The sequence below is a fragment of the Anas acuta genome, chromosome 1 (assembly GCF_963932015.1).
Source record: "Anas acuta chromosome 1, bAnaAcu1.1, whole genome shotgun sequence".
Lineage (NCBI taxonomy): Eukaryota > Metazoa > Chordata > Aves > Anseriformes > Anatidae > Anas > Anas acuta.
The window spans coordinates 200814611-200826762 of record NC_088979.1 but is presented as its reverse complement, the minus strand read 5'-3'; the positions used below and the strand labels follow the sequence as shown (position 1 = coordinate 200826762).

At 46.2% G+C, this 12152-nt stretch overlaps 1 protein-coding gene across 1 annotated transcript in view; it reads right to left on the bottom strand.

The window, feature by feature from the left end:
- The window catches only part of SFMBT2 (Scm like with four mbt domains 2), a 108036-nt gene extending 101533 nt beyond the window's left edge, over nt 1–6503 (bottom strand). The window contains exon 1 of the mRNA XM_068670082.1: nt 6347–6503. The gene's annotated coding sequence lies outside the window, so the exon portion shown is untranslated. The remainder of the gene's footprint in view (nt 1–6346) is intronic.
- Between the last annotated feature and the right edge of the window lie 5649 nt (nt 6504–12152).

Here is a 12152-nt window from a genome sequence, read left to right as displayed (position 1 = left end):
AGAAAGTAAAATAAACCTAATTAGAGCAACTAACTTGTTTACAGTGAAAAGCCCTGCAGTATTAGAATTTTAAAAAAAAAAAAAAAAGACAGATGAGAGGCAAGCACACAGATGTCTGGCTGAGGTACTCATCCCACTCTTAGCTGCCCTGTGCATAAATGCAGCCTAAGGACTCAGAGATAGACTTAAAGCAAAAACCTACCATGGACTTCAATGAGAACTAGATCAAACCTCTAAAATTAAAAGCACTCTTTCCTTAAAATTCCCTTCTTCCACATGAGCTGGAAGGTTTATAACTAAGCACAGCATCGCTGCCACACCTGTAGCCCTGCCTGCTAACCCCGGACATCCCCACCTCGAGCATCCCATGGGACACACGTGCAGGGCACGATCTTGTGCTCAGCACCCACACCAGACACCTGGGGGGAGACTCCCAGATTTGGGTGCCGATGGCAGGATCTGGCCCCAAACCACTTTTTTGTGCTGCCCCAAACAGCAGGACAAGCCAAGGGGTCACCTCTCCCCTGTGCTGCACTTGAATTATTTATGCTCATCCCAAGCAGCTGTAAAAATCCATTCCTGCCACAGCACAGCTATTTTACATCCTCTTTGCAGAGAGCTAAATGCCAGCAGAAGGTGCCAGGGCAGGGAGAGGGAGGTCGCCACGTGCTAACCTTTCTCACTTCAAGTTGCTCCATCACCTGCTAGGTGGCTGTCACCTTCTCCGCGATTCAACAGGCAGTCCCCATGATTCAGCCCCACCTTGGCATGTGCTTCCACACTTGCTCAGCACTCACTGAACACCAGCTGCTTTGGGAATACGGCATATTTAAGATTAAGCATCTTTTAAAGCGCTCGGCTGAATTATGGCCATGGAGCAGACTGAAATGATATCCCCAATGCTGCCCTTTAAAACAGGAAAAAAGAAAAAAAAAAAAAACCTGCAGGGAAGAAGCAGAGCAGCAACATCAACCATCTGCAGTGTCCCTTCTTCTGCCACCCCTGGGTTGGAAACAAGGGAGCCTTTTGGTGGGGTAACGAACGCGCACAGCTGCTTATCATCCCAAAACATCTCATTTAGCACCAGCCACGTGGACCGAAAAATAAAAGAAAAATCAGTCAGACCCCCACAAAGGGACCAATCAGCCAAGTCACCAGAGGGAGACACAAAACACTGTTTTCACAGACTTCATTTAGGGCCCAATTCAGAAGCCTCTGACCAGCCAGAACTCCAATTGCCCGGGGCAATGAGCGCTGCCTTTTACATTCGCTCTGACTCCTGCAGGGCACCACAGTCTCAATAAATAAATAAATAAATAAAAATACGCAAACTGGAAAAAAAAAAAAGTTTAAACATCTGCCATCTGATTCCAATGCTTTTTAGGAAAAATGACATTTTAGGTTCCTGGCGCCGTTTGGTTCATTTACACAGCACAGCTGATTAGCACTTGGGCTTAGTCCTGTGTGTGTTCACACCCCTCCCAGTGCTTTACATCCAGATAAGCTCCATGAGGTGGGAGGATCTGCAAAACCAAATTGCAGCCCTCATGGACATCTCCTGCCATCCCCTCCCTTCCCCTGGGACAAGTAGAGAGCAGCCAGCAGCCCCTGCCAAGGTCTGACCAGGACCAAATTCCACAAGACATTTTAATTCAGAGATCTGCAAGTCACATTTAGGGGGCTAATTCCATCCCTTTGCTCCAAGACAAGACTGATTGGATTCCCTTTCATCCCACAAGTGGCCTCTGAGAGATGCCATGGCGAACACATGAGCTGCCCCAGGTCATCCAGAATGAATTCCCCACACAGCAGAGGATCCCAACGTCTGGCCTTGCACCTTCCCAATAACTTATATTCAAACTGGAGCTCAGGACTTTGTCCAAGCAATTAGGGCTCCCTTACACAAGCCACCTGGTGATGTTTGGAGCATTAATCACGAAAGCAAGAATCACAAGCACGAGAAAAAAATAGCCTAGATTCCGCACATACCTTTTTTTAAGCTTCACACCTACTCAGAAATGATCTTTCGGTCAGCTGTCAAGATCTGCCTGGTTTGGGGGATTTTATGGCTTTTTATTACTATTTAATTTTAGAACAAACGTTTCTGATTCATGAAAGTGGAGTAACTGTGATCACACTTTCTAAACCAGCCCTCTCAAAACCGCTTTGTTTAGGCCTTGCAAAAAGGCCGATCTCAAAATAAACTTTTTCAGGAGCTGTTAAATGTCAGTGACAAAGCCTTTTGCTCATACTCCTGCGTTCCCTCTGCTCTGCAACCCAAACACTTCGACTCACCATAGGAGTGCCACCTAAGACACAGAAAACAAAGCTAATATAAATCTTCTGGCTGAAAACCCAAAGGGTGGATTTGACTGGTTTCATCACAGATGACTACTGTAAAAAGATCAACAGATAGTTTGAAACGATGAGACTTAAATGTTGGCAAGGTACCACCAGCCACTCTAAAATAACTGCTCCTGAGGATGACATTGCAGGGATAGAACAAATTCAGCATTTGCAAGGAGCATCACTATTACCAAAAGCATCTCATTTTCTGCACTGAGGGCCCAGCTGCACCAGTCAATCCATGGCACACATCAATACACAGTAATAAAGGACTTGGGACTCTTCTATAACCTTCAGGTCATCTGAAAAGTGGCCACCCCATTAATTTTCCCTGGGCACCTTCAGAAACGTGCCTCTGGATCCTCCTTCTCTATGCTTCGTCTCCACGGCCTGATTCTTGGACCTTCCACAACTCCTTGATTTTGTCACTTGGACACGAGCAGAGAGTAGCCACCTTCCTCAACCACCACCCCTGGGACCCCCCAAACTCCCCCATCCTACACCAATGTGAATTTAGCCAGCAAAAAGTCTGTGAAGAAACACCACAGCACCTTCTCTCCCATGGCCTGTCCCACAACAAGATATTTTTCACATCCCTTTGCTGATGCTCCCATATTGTGGCCATATCCCTGCAAAAAAGCCTGAAAAAGCAACTTGAAATACATACAAGTATTTATTTTATTTATTTAAAGGGTCAGCAGCCCACCCTGCACAGCACAAGCCATGGGGGGAAAAAAAAAGCATCCCTAAAGAGCTGACAGTTGCAGTATTGATTCTATTTCTGGCAACACCGCCATAAAGTTTTAATAAATGTTTCATTAAAACATCAGCTGTCTGTCCAGCCAGTCAATTATCACTCATAATCACAGCCACACAACTACATACTGCTTTCTACAGATGTTCTTACAGCTGCGCCACACACTCTCCACCACTGCAGCATCCTGGAAACATCTGTTGAATATCTGTAAATGTTTTCTCAATATATAAATGAAATGATACTGGCTGCCTACTATCCTGTTATGCTATCCATCCCCAAAAATCAGTAAAAAGATATTATTTCTTTTTTGTTTGCAGTGTGCTAGTCGCCCAGCATCTCTTCGCTGTATCTACTTAAATGGCTTTTATATTTTCACTTAGTAACAGATTACACCGAGCCTCCATCTTATCAGAGGAGTTATTAGGATCTAATCCTTTATAAACACTGAAGTTATTAGACTTGTGAGACTATTTTCTTCCTTTCCATAAATAATCTGCTGGAAAAAAAAATGGGAAAAAAAGAAAAAAGAAAAAAAACAAACCACTTGTGTCCTTGCTCCCCTGGGCTACAATCCCAACTCTGAGAGCAAACCTGTCTCACCCACGCCCCCCAACTCCTGCAGAGTCCACCAGCAAATAATCCCCTTGCCCCCCAGCAAAGGAAATCAAAAGTGCCTGTGCAGAATCCCCTTCCTTTGGGGGAAACAGGAGCAAAGATTTGGGGGTTGCAAAACCGTCCTATAAACACAGCCCCTCAGGGTGATGGGGTGTCCCCTTCCCTGGCGGGTGTGGGGGTTGCACCCCATCCTTGGGTGGGGGTCTGGATGCACAGCCTGAAATGGGCAACACTAGTGCAAAGTGAGGTGTTCCCATCAGAAAGTGCAGTTTGCAAGTACCATTTTAGACTGTTTTTTCCATTTTAGAGCAAATTCATTTAACGCAAAGGAAAGAATAAGAAAAAAAAAAAAAAAGAGGGTCAATACCCCAAGGAAAAGGGATCTGCAGAGACCTTTGCATCCCCTCCGTGCCCCCACCAGGACCCCCACCAAGTTGCTTTTGTGCTCAGCCTCCAGCTCCTTCTGCTACAACACCTCCTGCCCCAGTGCCCAGGGGCACAAAGTGCCTTCAAAAGCCCCTCTGCCAAGGGGCAGCACACGTGGAGAGGGGGAGATGCAGGGCAGGGATGGGGGAGCTTTTTCCCCATTTTGCAGCGGCTCCATCCCTTCCCACCCCATAGAAGATCCCACAGGCTGACTCCACTCCACTTGGATTTTGCAAGCTCAGTCCTGCTGCTGTTTGACAGCTGCCCCCCAAGCAGCTTATAATTAATGCTCTGCTTATAATTAATGCTATTTTCTGATAACAGGTCAGAATCCTTCCCCCTCCCTCGTTCCCCCGGTCGCCACTCCTGTGACATCAGTTTGCTGGCTCCCTGAGTGGCAAAACTTGGTCCTGAGTGGGACTGGAGGCTGGACAGAGGGCAAAAATGGAGTGGGAGGATGGAAGAGAGCCCTGTTGGAAGGCAAAACCATGCTGCGATGGGCGAACTGCATCTCCAACCCCTCCTGCTAAATAAAAGCATGGTGGGTTTCTGGAGAGCATCTCCAAGAGGCTCAAGGAAATCTTCCCCCAAGGATCCTCCCCGGCTCCTCTATCCCCGCGATGCTAGAGCTTCCCATCGCCTCCCAGGGCTGCAAATTACGGATGTTCCCAAGTTAACACCCTGCCACCACGGCGAAACGATCCCCGGGGCAGCAGCACCAGAGCGCTCCCGGCACTGGAACAAGGAAGTTTCTCCTGCCTCAGCGCCAGCCTCGCTCCTCCACTCCCCCGAAAAATGCATTTGCAAACGGCAGCCGGGGAGAGCACAAACAACTCCCGGCAAACTCCTCGCAAACTCTCATTTGCTTGCTCTGCAAAAGCTGCGAGTCGCCTCCGCCGTCGTGGGCTTTTTAGGGTCCCTCCGCGCAAGAGATGCTCGTTGCGGCACGCACTGGTAAAGCCACTTGTTTGGCAGCCCCGATTTCCGTGCACGGCAATTTCTGAGCATTTTTGTTAAACAACAGAGGGGGGGAAAAAATAAAAAGCACATCCCCGGTTGACTGCGCCGAGCAGGGAAGGCTTGACAGCTCCAACAGGACATCTCATCCCACGACATGTCTACTCTTAATGCAAAATAAATCATCGCCGCGTCTCTCGGCATTTTTTTTTAGCTCTCTCTCGTGGCACGCCTGCGATTTTGGCATTCAAAGGCAAATCGGCCGGGCTCCGAAGTCTGCGTGCCCCTTCTCGTGGTTCCTTCCCAGCACACACAAATCCCTTGTACTTTTCCCACCAGTGAGTCCTGCAGGGGGGGACCCGGAGGACCGATCCCATCCCCACCTCTCTGCGTTTAATTCACCGGCGCACCTCTCCCGAGCAACAAAAGAGAGTTGAGCCAACGTGTGACACCTTGGCTTCTCTCTTTTTCTCCCCTCAAAATGTTTATTTTCAGTTTTAAAGACACCTTAACCCGCCATGTTGAACTGACAAGCTTTATAAATATTCATTTACCGCAGTTCGGGAGCGCTACGGGGGAAAATATGTAGAGAGATCAGGGCTGCACGTTTTGGCACAGCTGATTGCTTTCTTTTCTTTTCTTTTTCTTCCCCGCTATTTGCGGCGGCTTTTTTTTCACCCTTGCAGATTCGGAAGAAAGAAAAAAAAAAAAAAAAAAACACACCCAAAATAACTCTTTCCGAGGCACGCAGCAATTTGAAAGGGGGGCTGCATGCGAAGGATGCCCCCGAAGGATGCCAGGGAAGACCCCAAAAAGATAGATTACTTTAAAGAGGAAAAAAAAAAAAAAAGAAAGAAAGAAAGAAGAAGAGAGGGAGAAATGAGGGCATGCAGAGTATGCCAGGAAAAGAACCCGCTGACAGCCGGCGGGGAATTGCGGCCGCAGTGCCCGGGGAGGGTGCGCGGGGAGCGGCAGCCGCAAAGCCGAGCGCAGGTACCGGCTCCAGCCGGGGCTGTGCCCCAGCAGCCCCGCAAGCCTCCCGCAAACACTTCCCAACAACTCCACCTCTTCGCACAATACACCCACAGCAACCTTCCATCCCTCGGCTTTCCTTTAAAATAAGAAAAAAAAAAATCCACCCGACTCTCTCCACCCAAGCGCTGCGAAAAAAAAAAATAATTAATAAATAAAGAGAAATGCCAGCAAGGAGAGTCCCGGAGGGTGCTGCTGGATACGGTACCTTACCTGAGGAAGTTTGGGGGGTTAATATTTTTTTTTTTATTAATTTTTTTTTCCGCGCCTCAGCAGCGGGAGCCCGCGGTGCGCGGCGCTGCGCGGAGCCGTCCCTGCGCCCGCACCCGCGGCAGCCTCATTCCAATATGGCATCCGCGCAGTGCGCATGCCTGCCGCTCTTTTTAGGGCTTTTTTTTTTTTTTTTTTTTTTTATTTAGCAGCCAACTCCTTCAGTGACCTTTTTCAGCAGTTTCAAAAAAAAAAAAAAAAAAAGAAAAAAAAAGAAAATCCCCCGCATCTCTCCCCCCCCTCCTTGCACCAGCCGGCATCACCGGGGAGCGGCGCAGGGAAGCGCGCAGCGGGGTCTCGCCTTGCGCGCAATTTTTGTGACACAAAATGCCCCAAAGCCAGCAGTGCTGCTAGCCGAGTGGGACGTCTCCCTCCCATTTTTCCCTCCCCACCGCTCCCCGCAAGCTTCTATCTCGGGTTCTTGCCCGATTTTGTGTCGCAAAGAAACTTCCAGGGAGGATGAGGAAGCAGGGAAAGGAAAAAAAATGCACCGCGTCCCCTCCGCTCCGACTGCCCGGACTTTCCCCTGATCCTCTATTACCTATTCTTTCCCTGTTGCAAAAAATAAATAAATAAATAAAAATAAAAAAAATAAAAACAAGAGCAGGCGAGGCACAAGGCAAGATGCAAAATCAGCCGGGGCACTCCCCTCCCAGCGCGCAGGCACACACACAACTTTCTGGATGTCGTTTGCGCGTTGGGATTTTTTTTTTCCTTATTTTTTTTCTCTCCCCCCCCCCCTCTTTTTTTTTTTCCTTTTGTTTTTTCTTTCTTTTATTTTTCCTTGTAGTGGCTGCAGGGGATCCGCGGCAGAATCGCACCGAACGTCGCCGTGCGGGTGTGCTTGTGCGGGGGTGTCTGCACGTTCAGCCACACTGCGGGATTTTTCTGATTTATTTTTTATTTCTCTTTCGAGATCCTGAAATCGGCCCCGATGCAGGGCTGGAAACCGCCCCATGCCCCCCGCCCTGACTGCTCCAGCACCCCGGAGGAGCGCAAGAATTCCCGGGGGCAATGAGGGCAATAAAAGCCCCCTTTGAAGTCATTTTTTGGGAGGATGCCCCGACTCAGCCATCTCCACGGCTTTCCCTACCCGGCTTTGCTCAGCAGCAGGGCGGCGGAGGATTTTGCAGAGATTCCTCTGCCTGCCTTGCAGCCCTGCCCAGAGGCTGCACAATGCTCCTTGCCGTCGATTTGGGGACTTTTTTTTCATATCCCTCCTCCTTGCAGTATCCCTGATAGGTGTGAGGATGCAGACAGATACCTTGGGAGCATCCTCCGGGACTAGGGCTAGTGCAGCACATGCATATTCAACAGGTCCAGAGGGAAGCAGAGGGAAGGGGCTTCCTCACCACAGGGCTTTGTCATTCGTGGTCCATCTCCAAAAGGCCATGGAGAAGGATTCAGCCCCTCTGGTTCCAGTAGAGTTGCTGTAAAACACATAAATCAGGCAGTTCATATTTTTTTCTGGCTTACAGGTTGGATGGGATTTCAGAACAGCAAGGGAACACTGTCCAAACTTCAAAATAACACCCAAAATCTAAAAGATGCCAGGAAAGTGGCTGACATTTTTAGCAGGGAGACATTTCAGATTTTCAACGTACTTTTGAAAAAAAAAAAAAAATCTGCCAGCACAATATCTTTGTGCTTGCTCCTTTTCACCTTCTCCAGATTAGGTCACACCGAAGTTCCCCTCACTGTAACACACCTGTGGGTGCTGCTGCCAGGCTCTGACACTACCACCATTCAACCTAGGGTAGCAGAAACAGCTCTCACATCACTGCAGATGTTTCTTCATCTCCTTTCTATTACCACCAGCTGCCTTTGTCCTCTGTTCCCATTCACACTTAAGGGCTCTTTGCTTTGGTTTCACTGACCTGGACCTCTTCTCTCTTGGCCCTCTCTTATTTCTATTTACAGACTAATTCTGAAGAGCTGAGAGCATGTTTGGCCATGTTCATAGAGATGTAGAAGAAAGCATTATCCTTGTCCAAAGAGTTTATCATCTAAATTAGCTCTTTGGAAGGTGTCCAAAAAGGTGGATTAAAAAAAATAATAATTAAAAAAAAAAATCGAGGCTGAGGAAGGAAATCCCTCCAGATTTTTTTTTCTAAATGACCGCTACCGTAAGACTTTCAGATATGAATGAAAAGGTGCAGATTTATAGCAGGCCTGATCTGAACATGACTGTATCAGCTCCTGTTGGCAGCAAAGACTTTGGATCTTGTTCAGAGCTGAGAATACAAATTGGTTTAGTGGACATAAATTGCAGCAATATCTGAGCAATTTCATTTTAGTACTACCTTTCAGAGTATCCTTGGGAAAAAGGAAACACTCTGAGAAATGCTGAATTGTCCCAGCTGAGAATCCCAAGACATAAAATGGATTTAATCCATCAGTGAAAAACCACACCAACATTAGCACAGGTTTTAGTCTCAGTGGCCCTGTGTTCCCAGGGATATGTCTCCAACATTACACTAATTTTGCTGCTATTTATGTTGCTGAGTGTCAGATCTGTTGTCAGCCACCTAACACTCACACTTGTATTTGGAGTAAGGAATAGAAATTTCCCAACTGATTATTTTTTTTGTTGTTGTTGTTGTTGTTGTTTTTAAGAAAAACACTTTTATGCAAATAGCACTGATAAAAGAATAAATTGACCTGAGTACTAAATACCCAAGTTATGATGATTGTCCATCTGCCTTGCCTGTGATATTCACCTCCAAAGGATGTTCACACCCTATAGTTTTCATAGCGGAACAAGAGGAACATTTCCAACCCAGTGAAATTTGAACTCCAATTACTTTAGATAAGGTACTGGTGGTTTCTGACTTCCAGGATAGAGGAGATGTGGGGATATAAAAAGCCCCCCCTACACAAAGAGATGCAATAACATGTGCATACAAACCATATGACATTAACACTCCCAACTTCTCTCTTTTTTCCAGGCTTGGGAAGATAAATGCTCTGGGGGAGAGCATTCGGTAGGATTTATGGATGGGTGTGCATCTTGACATCCTTTTCTGGCCCCAATTTAGCCAGGAGCCTCAAGGACTCAGAGTGTCCCAGGAGCTTAACACAGGGCTGAGGTGATCCTGTGCAACGTGCTCTAGGCGATCCTGTTCGTCAGGGGGGTTGGACTGGATGATCTTCAGGAGTCCCTTCCAACCCAACCATTCTTTGATTCTCTATTTGCACACAGTATATGGACTTCTCATAAACCTAAATAAATGGCGTCGGTCCTGCAGGTGGTGCAAATAGTGGAGCTTGATACCACGTAAAAAGGTAAAACTCTCCTGGAAGCTGGCACGGGGATGCTCTAAGCCTAGTTTCACAGTGCCATCTTCTGGAGAACAACATCAAATTTACAAAGCGTTTTGCAGACGCTTTTTTTTCTCCCGATTTACCGTTGAGCGTAGGGTGCTTTGAAGGCAGGTGTTTAAGGCATGATCTAAAGGAGAGATTAACATAAGTGAAGTTAATCCAAAATTTAAAATCTCTTGCTACGCTCCATAGTAAAAGTCCTGCTTGTTAAGCACTGCGAGCAGCGGTGAGATTACTGGTTTGGGATTTGTATTTGTAAAACGTTCCCTTCGGAAAGGGAAGGAACCTGGTTAGCATCTCCCACTTCGAACCCTTTTTATTTACAGCACCAGCCCTGCATGGTGGTTGCAGAGGTAAAAATCCAGTCTCTAGCTCTACCCTTTCTCCCGCAACTAACTCAAAAATCTGAGCAAGTGCATCATGTCTGCAGCTCAAGAACGCTATGAAAGTGTGCTGAACAGCAGCTCTTCCACCTTAATAGTAAATAAAAAGGAAGCACATGTTATATCCAATAAATCACAGCGCTGAGGTTCAATACTGAGGCTCGTAGCTGAGAGTCTTATTGATCACGCTTGCACTACAGAAGAGATCCACTCCCATGGCAAGGACTTGCTCATTTGTAGCATTTATTAACAGCTTCCTTATTTACTTTGATTATTTACACACCTTTCCCCAGCAGGAAAACACCTCCTGGTGTGCTTATCCTCTAGGAGCTGGGGTTGGGAAGGGAGGTTGGGGAAACCGAGGCCAAATTCTCTGACCGACAAGCAGGAGCAGGAGCTCATGTCTTATAAACAAAGCTGAATTCTGCCTCACATCTGCATTTCTCATCATCACTGATGTGTCCCAGTAGAGAAGCAGAGCTTCTGCTGCAAGCTGAGAGCATTTTCTATCACAATACACAACATACTGAGTCGTCCTAGCCCTCTGTGCACTCTTCTTGCACAATGGACTCAAAAACCAGCACAGGCACTGCCACAGTTTTGGTACTGAATCACATTTATGAGATCATAGAATCATAGAATATCCCAAGTTGGAAGGGAACTATAAGGATCATCAAGTCCAACTCCTGAGGGTCAGCTGCAGCCTTAAATGTCCTGGCACATTCCCATAAAAGCTCAAAAGCCTGTCCACAACATGCTTTGTGCTGAAGGTTCTCCTGTGAACATCTCCCTTTGGCAATTTCCAATGAGATGGACAAAACCTAGAAGGGACGCAATAAGCAAAAAGTACCATGAAAAATTACTCTCAGGTTACAAAAAACAAACAAAAAAAAAACATCTTGCAACTGTATACTTGGCCTTTTCCTCCCTCTTTCCAGCCCCCATTCACTGCTACCCCCAAAATAACAGCAAAGAATTAAAGGGGCACGTAAGTAATGTTTTTGACCTACAAAGATAAGATGAAAATGATACATTTGGAAGTACCTCTCCAAAGCTGACTGTGAAGCAGGCACATGGATGGCTTTTACTGTTTTAATGGCCCCTTCTGTATTAAGGAGAAAGATTAAGAATAAAATGCCACTAATTGCACATAAAGGCTTCGGTTTCCACAGTAGTGTAAATGTACATTGCATTCAGCTTAATCTCCATCTGCCCCTTAGAGCATAATTGATTTTTTATTTTAATTTGAAGGAGCTGACACTTCTATTTTTTCACTGCCAGGTTGCTAAATGCATTTAATAAGAATGCATATGAGTGCAGGAGTCTGCAATATGCCATTAAAGGTAATAGGTAACATATTTAAGGTCATAATGAGCTTGGGACTAAGTATCTCAGTCCAGGGATCAGGAGGGAAGGTATATAAATACTTTCCTTACTAGGATTCTGTCAAGCAAGACGTGGCTGTGGGTTAATAAATAAAGAAGAAATTTCTTATGAAAGCTTTCAGAAAGGGAACTTTTTCTTACAAAGGGAATTTTCTGGTCTCATTTGAGGCCACGTCCCTTTGGCAGTTCATGTCCTACCTACTGCCAACTCTAGACTCTGATAGCAGACCCCAGCTCACCTCTGAAAAGAGATGATTTCCATGCCTCAGTTTTCCCATCTTTAAAATGGAGAGAGAAATACTGTCCCAGCTTTATAAATTGTTTGGAGATTCACTGCTGAAAACTGTCAGTCACTTGTGCCTTGTGTTTGAGCCTTGTCATCTTAGTGAGCCCTTTAAAGCAAATCCTGTTACATCCCTCTTCTCCATTCACCAGAGCTTCATCTATGTCAGCTACATCAGGCCCACTCCCTCCTGAGATAATGAAGTATTCCTAAAACCACATCTTAAAAAGAAAAAAAAAAAAGAAAAAAAGAGTAATGTGCATCTCAGCTGTACCTCCAATAACCCACAAGCCTGGAATATAGAGTTCCTGGAAAAGAAAGAGTTAAAAAACTAAAATTCCTGGCCAATTTGTGTGCACAGATTATCCTCAGCT